This window comes from Notechis scutatus, chromosome 5, assembly GCF_049901735.1.
Source record: "Notechis scutatus isolate UNSWTSFEM ecotype Mainland chromosome 5, rNotScu1.2, whole genome shotgun sequence".
NCBI classification, from domain to species: Eukaryota; Metazoa; Chordata; class Lepidosauria; order Squamata; family Elapidae; genus Notechis; species Notechis scutatus.
In genome coordinates, this window is record NC_142013.1 from 27,060,878 (window position 1) to 27,070,642 (window position 9,765).

Genomic DNA, 9,765 nt, shown 5'->3' on the forward strand with positions numbered 1-9,765 from the left:
CTTTCCAACAAGTAAAGAAATTGCTAACTTCTGATTCAGTACTTATGCAGTACAACGAGACTCTGCCGCTCACTATCACGTGTGATGCATCACCTTTTGGGGTTGGGGCAATTCTGGCCCACGTGTTACCAAACGGAGCGGAGGCCCCCATCGCGTTTTTTTCACGAACCTTAGCTAAAGCTGAACGAAATTATAGTCAGCTGGACAAAGAAGCGTTAGCTATTGTTGCTGCAGTTAAAAGATTTCATGAATATGTTTATGGCCGTGCGTTTACAATAATCACTGATCATAAACCGCTACTGGGGATCATTGCGGGTAATAAACCAACCCCGTATATATTGTCCCCCAGAATGACCCGTTGGTCTGAATTCCTGGCGGCCTACAACTACACCTTGCAACACCGCCCGGGGAAATTGATTCTCCACGCCGATGCATTGAGCAGAACACCGCTCCCAGACGCTGTTGTGGATCCAGCCCCAACCCTCTCAACACTACAGATCGAAGCTCTACATGCACCACCCTTGACGGCTAGAGACATTACTTTTGAAACGAAACGTGACCCAGTTTTGCAACACATACTACGCTGGGTTGAATGGGGGTGGCCGACGGACCAAATAGCACCGGAATGGGCGCCCTTCAAAGCCCGCCAAACCGAGCTGTTTTCCCAAAAAGGCTGTATCTTGTGGGGCGATCGAGTCGTAATCCCTGGCAAATTGCAACAGACTGTTTTGGCGGTATTGCATGAGGGACATCCGGGTATTGTGCGGATGAAATCACTGGCACGCAGCTATGCTTGGTGGCCGGGAATCGACAAAAGAATCGAGGCCTGGGTCGCTACGTGCCAACGTTGCCAGGACGTCAGCAACGCCCCACCTAAAGCAAGCCCAACTGAATGGGAACGCCGAGGGGACCGTGGTCCCGTATTCATATTGACTTTGCGGGGCCTACCAAAGGTCACACTTTCCTGATTACTGTCGACGCCTATTCTAACTGGCTCGAGATTCATCGAATGCACACAACTACAACAGACTCAGTTATTAATAAATTAAACAGACTATTTGCCACACACGGGTTTCCGGACATGTTGGTCTCGGACAACGGCCCACAGTTCACTGCATTGCCCTTTGAACAATATCTTGCTGATCGGGGCATCCGCCATGCGCTAACCTCGCCCGCGCACCCTGCGGCGAATGGACGCAGAACGCATGGTACAATTTGTAAAAAGACCCTTCACAAAATGGAATTTGGCAACATCGACGAGAAAATCAATCGAATTCTCTTGTTGCAGCACATCACGCCCCACAGCGTGACCAACAAAACACCCGCTGAACTTCTTATGGGGCGGAAAATACGATCGCACCTTGACTGGCTCCACCCCGCTTTCGCACCGGAAAAACCTTTCGGCTCCAGCAGCAAATGCCGGGAATTTAAGGTAGGCGATTTAATCTTTGCCAAAAACTTTTCTGGCGACCCGTTATGGATACCCGTAACCGTTACCCACCTCACCGGGCCTAGATCTTACCGCCTGCTTACAAACGATGGGAGGGTGTGGAAACGCCACATAGACCAGCTCCGATCGAGATTACCACCCAGCGGCCATGACTCCCCGGGTTCACCAACTCAAGGGGGAGGAAGTATCGAGGGAATTGACTTTGATACAACTAATAGCAGGTCAACGGGAACTCTACAGCCCAGCGAAGCACCGGAACGTGAAGCGGGGAGGGAGTTGACGTTTTCAGGGAACTTTAATACGGGGGAAAACGAACTGCAAAACCCCGAAGAAACACGGAGTAGCAGAGACAACCACAGTGAATGCAGCACGGAATCGCCGTGCAGCGAAATAGAATTTAACAAAAGTCATCCAAGCGCTCCACCGGAACCGGACATTAGACAAAACCCGGTGGAGCCTCGGAAATCATCCAGGCAGACCAAACGGCCTGCCTATCTTGAGGATTTTATTACAGCTCCCCTCAAACGGAACCCAAGGGGGAGGGGTGTTGTGAATCAATAAAAGTGAATAACCTAAATGCAAATTAGGGATTGAAAACCTGCACACTAGATTGGTCCTTATACAACAACTTGGGATTGGGCCAGAACTAGTCCCTGATTGGCCACTTTTGGGACTTTTCTTATTGGTTAGTAGTTTGAACTTGTTGCACATTTTCATTGGTTAATAAGGCAGCAGCTAACCCTATAAAAGGGTTACTGCTGCCCATAGCGTTGCTCTGTTATGTTCTATTACTTATTAAAGAGTTGAAGTCACTGGTCAGATGTCTGGTCTCCGTTATTCTCCATACTTAACAAGAACCAAGAAGGTAGCAGCAGCTTGAGGCTTCTCATGCCGGCAAAGAGCAGTGGCTGGAAGCTTCTTACACTGAAAAAGACCAGTGGCTGGAAGCTTTTCATACCAGCAGATAGGCGGCAGCTGCAGGCTTCTCGGTGGAGGGAAACAGCAAGGCTTAGCCCCCTTTTGGGCCTGCTCTGGGCTACCACATGCTCAACTTCCACTCTGCCTCAAGTCCTATATCCAAGGGGACATGCTGCTTCCAGGGCGGCATGCAAGCAGAGGCCCTGGGGAAGGCCAGAGCCAGGGACTGGCGCATCCCCTGACCCAAGGTGAAGGGAGAGAGGGAGGCATGCAGGTGTAGGCCCCAGGGAAGGCCAGAGCCAGGGATTGATGCATTCCATGACCCACGGCAAAGGGCAAGTGGGCAGCATGCGGGCGGAAGTCCCGGGAAGGTCAGAGCCAGGGACTGACACATCCCCTGACCTTAGGTGAAGGGTGAGTGGGTGGAAGAATGGCAAGAGCCAGGCCTGAAAGGTGGCCAAGCCTTTCTGTGTCCACCACGAGGCAGCCCTTTGACTGAGCGCCTTAACTTTATGGGCAGCCGCAGTGAACAGAGTGGCTGGGGCATGGAGATCATCTGAGCCATGTGGTCTGGGTGAGCGAGCAAAGGAGCCAGAGAGTAGCTGGGCATGGGCATGACTCTAGCCACTGACTAAGGTAGGTGAGGTGAGATAAGGGTGGGCACGGCCAGTCAGTGATGGGATTTGCCAGTTTGCCAAACTGTGCAGAATCTTAACCTGAATCTTCACCTGCACCGGTCTGAACTGGCTGAATCCCACCTCTGGGCATTTGTGCTAAGAAGTTTTGGGTGATGCCTCTTTAGGGGAAGAAAAAGATCAGATCTGGAACAGCTCAGGCAAGAAATGGTAGTGATGACTCTTTACAGGATTTACAAAGTAAACTGGTGAAACCTCTGAAGACTTTTTTTAAATATCAAACAGTGATAAGCGATCAAATCCTGTGATGCCATAGAAAAGATTAAAAGGTTAAGACTGTGCAGAGAAGGAATATAAAGTTGAACTATTTGACCAGAGATAAGCTATTTGTTTGAAATATCTGATAACTTTTCCTGAACTAGGATTGAAAAGATGATTATTTCTTGATTCCTTTTAGATGACAGTTAGCTGGGGGGGAGAAGTGTTTTTTTTTAATTTGTAACTTTAATAAAGGGCAAAAGTTACTATATTAGCTTATGCTTGGCATGATAAGGTTGGAAGCCATTTCTTTTCTTCTTTGTTGTGTTTTTCTTTTTTCTTCTAATTTTTCTTTTGTTTTCTGCACTTTCTGATTTTTTTTTTTAGTTTAGTTTATATAGTGTTTACTTTCTTTATTAAAAACTTTAATAAAATTATTTTTAAAACAAATAACTATAATATACATGTAAAATATGGAAGTTATAAACTAGACACAATCATTTTGTTTCTAAGAGGGAGAGGGTTTTATTCAGGAATTCACAGGGGTTCACTTGAATAATGAGTAAAGTATCTGGAGACCCAAGATTTATTGCCAAGCTGTGGTATAAAGCCCAGCAATAGATATATTTAAGTAATCTATTGAAGTAAACAATTCTTAGCTTATATCAAGTACAAGCAGTTGTTACATACCTAACAAAAGAATGATCCAATATATGATACGATTGTCATGCTAAATACACATGTGTATTTAGTAGCAATATTAGATGTGTATCTATGGAGATTACATTGCTCAGAAATTTCTTGAAATCAAACAGCTAAACTGGCAAACTTTGATAATCTAAAGTCTTCAAGGTATGGTTTGCAATGTATGGTCCACATTTGGTGTGTGTGTGTGTGTGTGCATCTCTCTGTATACTAGAATAGGATAGGGGGCACTGTTGATAACTATCAGATTTTTACTTGATTACAAGTAAATTGATTATAAGTGTTCAAGTTGCTTTCATGTAATTGGGACTCTGGGACATAAGGATAAGCATACAGGCCCTTAAGCATTAGCAAAGGTTTCTATCATTATACCATGGCAGTAATATCTATATACTATATGGTGGCATCTGGTTTCATCTGGGTTCAAAAATGAGTTCATTTCCAAGACTTTTGGTTCTTCTTCCATTAGAAGTGAATAAAGTTATTTCTAATGATTTAAGTTTTTCATATATATAGTTCAGGTTGAAACATGTATTAAATTCAAACTTAACCATATATATATTATTTGAACATCCCTTCAAAGAAATAGCAGTGTGGGGTCTTAATCTCTGTCTCTTCATTTCAAAATATGTGAATGGAGGAAATAGTTGCATTCCATTCAAAAGGACTTCTCTCTGACTAGTGATTTCTCCAGAAGAAAGGATTTTATTCAAATATACTGTAGCTGGTTTGTCCAGATTTGTACTATATACCTTTATTAAAAACGGCTGTACCTCTAATGAAAACATAACTGAAACATATACTTTTATGGGTCAAAAATTTACCATAAGAATTGATCACTAGTCTTTTGGTAGGAGTTACCTCATAGTTTAATTTGAGACATCTATGTTATGCTGCATACACAGGGATGAGATTCTATCAGTTCGGACTGGTTCGTGCGAACTTGATGTTAAGTTTTCATCTGGTTCGCTGAACCAGTATTTCAACCAACTGGCTGGCCTCACCCACCATGCCCTTCCGCTCCAAGGAGTCTCCAGGCAGCCCATTTTTGATGCAGGTAAGTGCAAAAAACGGTCCTCCCAGAAGTACCAGAACTCCAGAACTGGGTCTGTTTCTGGCTTCCAGTGGGCCTCCAGAGTCTGGAGGAGGCCTCCAGACCCTTGGGAAGTCGAAAAATAAACCTCCTGGAAGTTCTGGTAGGCCACGCCCACCATGACCACACCTGTGCATACATGAGTAATGTTGTGTATTGGTCATGATGTGATCTCAAGACATATTAGAAGACATATATTGTAACTATCCTAATTAAGCTAAGTAAGTTTTTAATGATCACACCAGAGTGATCCCCAGCATTTCATGGGTGATGGGTTAAAATTGTTTATATATAAAATCCACATAGGAAAAAGATATGTGTTCAAATACTATATTTATTAACTTCTAAAGAAAATAAAAGTAGTTGATGAAATCCAAAGCTAGATGGAATGGACAAAGAATGGGGGTGGAAAAACAAAGTAGAAATGGGTTTAATCTTCCATCCTTTGCTCTTTAATATCACTGACTTATGGAGTTATGATGTCAGGATAAAAATAAGTAAGGATAAAAATGTACTGTTGTTGTTCAGCTCTAAAGGAGCACCCCCATAATAGCAGCTTTAAAGGTTAATGCAGTTTAATTCACTTTCTCCATTAGTTTGGAGAGTAAACAGTGTTCCAGTATTACAGCAAGGGAATACGTAACATAAATGCTGTGTCAAATAATGATAAAATAGGACAACTAAGCTACACAAAGTGAGAACCATCCCCTCCTGGGCATCCATATCACCAGAAAGACAATGAGAAAATGATACTTAAGACTTCAGACCAGAAAAAGTGACATCACTTAGGGGATAATGTGAATTATGTGCCACTGAAAATACGTCCTGCACAAGCCTCATGAAAATAAATGGCACAATAAACAAGTGGATTGTATTTATACCAATAATGCTATTGATGTGCTTCTAGATGAAGCAGAGCAAAAGTAACAAAGATACACAATGAACAGGGAATAGGTCTGTGGCAAAATGAATTGGCTGTAAATTAAGCATTTTCAAACTAAACTTAATATAAGTGCTAGATTAGTAACTCTAGATTTGTAACTGTTGTACCTGCAGAGATATAAGAATGTTAGGAGAGTACTGTAGGATTGGAAATCAAAGGCATTGCTAATGAATAAAGGTATAAAGATTTGAGGGCAAAATTTCAACATAACATAAAATATTATTTTATTTGAAGATTAATATTAGTTTCTTCAATATTTCTATATTAAAATATAGGTATTTGATATTAAATACCTGGTACTTGGTGTCTAGCATTGTAAATTCATAAATGATATTAAGTTTTAAATATAATTGCAGCACAATCATAGGAAAAGACCATACATTCCATATATACAGTACAATACTTCCATACTAAGCCAGATCAAATGCTGAAGGTCAGGTTGGGTTCTGGTATTCTGGGAAGTGTAGACCAATATAGCTAGAGAACAACAGATTGAACTAAGTTTTATCTAACCTCTGCTCATTTGCTTCTTTCTCTCCTTCACATGACTTTTACCATTACTGATAAGAATGCAACAGTGACAATACTCAAATAGTGTTCTTGTGTAGCCATTTATAAGGTTGATTTATCTTGATTGTATTGCAAGGTGATACATTGATGTATGAAAAGAGGAATCAGTCAAATTTCACATTTTTTGCTTTTCAACTTTTTTCTCTTGCCTCAGATGAAAATACATATGTGCCTGTGTGCATACACATTCTCTCTCTCTCTCTCTCTCTCTCTCTCTCTCTCACACACACACACACACACACACACACACACCTTAGAATGTTCTGACTTTATAATTCAACTTTTCCTTCCCAAGTCTCTGGTGATTCCATCTTAATTGTCCATGTAAATTGCTTTCTATTTTGGACATGATAACTATATTGGCTGTCTTTCTGTTTCGCTCTTCTGGGCACTTCCAGCTGTGTGTGAATATTTATTTTTTATTTTATTTATTTTATTTTTTATTTGTCAATTGCTTTCAAGATAATAGATTTTCATCTTTTGAACATTGTGAATGTGAAATGGATGATACAGTATGGGCAGAAATTATGCCATACTTTGGCCATGAGAAAGAAGAATTTAAGTTAGAGTCATTCAATCTGTTCCTAGACTATCCTTTGTTACAAGGCTATATGAGCTTTGAGCTCTATAGATAATTTTAGTTTTCAGCCTTGAATAAGATGGCAGAATCAATTTAGTCAGGCAGAAGTACAAAATGACACAAAGCACTAGTAACTGAAATACTCACCCCCACCACCCAAAAGAGGCCTGTACATGAAGACTTCAGCAAAACTAAATATAACTAAATCTTCCTTTGTTATTTTGAAACTGGCTGATCCAAAATATAGGAAATTCCTTTTCAACTTTGAATATAGACTGTCTTTCATACTGGATACAAACTAAGATTATCTTACAAAGAATTTCTAGGAAGTATCATTTAATTCAATGGGTTTATTCACAAATAAAATGGGATTGCAGCATGTTAGTCTCACTTGGGTTAATGAGAAGTAATGCATACCAGTAGATGGCTCTAGTTTCATTTTTTCCAGTAAAGGTTTACAATAAATTTAGCCTAAAACATGATACAATGCAAAGTTTTAGGCTAGTTATCTCCCTGTTTCATCAACATCTAGTTGCTGAAAAGGAATTTATAAAACTGATCTCCTATACTGTGTTTTCTTTTATACAGTTTCAATTATGGCAGATATTCCTGTAAAATATGACTTTGACAGCAATTGCCTAGATTTCTTGGACATATTATGCCTGATTCAGGAAAACAAACAAACAAACAAGAAAACCCAAGGTGCATTTATTACTCTCTTTGAGAAGAGAAGATTAAGAAGAGCTATGATAGCTGTCTCCAAACGACAGAAATGCTGTCATATAAAAGATGAAGTTGACATGTTTTCTGCTGTTCCACAAGGCAAGACAAGTACAAGTTCATAGATATTGAAGAGAAGCAGACTTCAGCTAAACAATGAGAAAGACTTTTTAATGATAAGACCTGTTCATTGGTGGAACCGAATGCCTTGGAAAGTAGTGAGCTGTCTTGTATTGGAGGCATTTATTTAAGCTGGACAGCCATCTCTCAGATTTTATATTGGGGAGGGGAGAGGATGCTTCACAGTGGACAAAAAAACACCTGCCAGTATTCATTTTAATGAGAAGGAGGAGAATGTGTTGACTCTTAATGATCCCTTGGAGAGAAAATCCCTTTTAATACTATGCTAAAATTCTTACTCAAAGTTCTGAATAAAAATTCTCCCTACACAAATGAAGTCCCAGATTTTCTTCATTATTCTCAGTGTGTCCCTCTCCTCCCAAATTCTTTATTGCTGGGGATGTCAGTTCTTTTACTAATGTCATTTTCTGTTACAAATCATTCAGTCAGACTGGAATTTTTATCCCTTCCTGATACCTTTATTTGGAAAGTTCTTAGACAGACATGAATTTACAGAGTTATATAGATACATGAAATATAATTCAAGAGAAAGTCCATAAACATATATTTACTCATCTGTCTATGAAAATATTAACCATGCACATTTGAAATAACACATTTATCAAGGTGAATATTCAGTTATTGACATATTGAGAAATAACATTTTTAAAGAAAAGTAGATCCATAATAATAATAATAATAATAATAATAATAATAATAATAATAATAATAATAATAATAATAATAATAATGGTAGGATAATAAAATAAAATAATAAAACCATGTTGCTTTGCATTGCTATGGTTTGCAGATCCTCTCAGTCTTCAGCTGTAGTATCAGCTGAAGTGCCTTCCGGCTGCAGCATTCTTGGCAAGAGTCTTTCAGATTGAATTCTGTTGATCCCACAATGTATTCCAAAGATACTGTACCTAACCTGGAAGATTTTCAGCCAACTCAAAGGAAAAAAACAAAGAGCCTACAGCACCAGCTCAAAGCAATTTGAGGAAATGTGAATTCCTTTGTCAGTGTGACTTTATTTATTCCCTTTGTTTAGAGAAGAAAATCTCCTTGCCCAAATGGCAGGGTTTTTTTTAAAAAAAAATCAAAGCAAATCCAGCGCTATAATATAAAATACATTTCTCTCTATCAGAGGTACCTTTTTTCTTCTAGGTGGAACAGAGAAAACTCAAAGAGGACTTTTCTTTGTATGTTATCATTAATCGCTTCACCACAGGGGCAATATGGTATAAGTGTAAGGGCAATCATTTCTACCTCCCTTTTGCCTATAGTCTTTTCCCTGTTAAGTCTCCTTTCCAAGAAATCAGGAAAATGAGACTTTTACAAAATTGCCTTTCCATGCTGGGAAAAAAGCCCAGATGGCAAAGCATGTGATTGGGGTAGCACAGATGAGAGCTGTATGTGGCCAGGAAGGATGAATCAGAGAGCAGAAGGAGGAAAGAAACAAAAAGATCCCCATGGTTGTTCATAGAGGTGGATGCTTTCCAAACTAAAAAAAAAAGCTTATATGTCCTTCTTGGAGCTAACTTGAAATAGATTTAAATAAAAGGTCTTAATAACATCATTAAACACCTTTTTCCAGATGATAATTCTCCAACAAAGGGACATTCTAGCAAGCTTAAAAGCTACTTTTAACCCTACTATGGTAACATAGAATGAATGACATTTCCTTTTTAATGGCATATGAAATATAAATTGTATCATTACAAAAAATGTTGTTAGAATGATTTTCTCAAAAACTGATTCATGGGAACC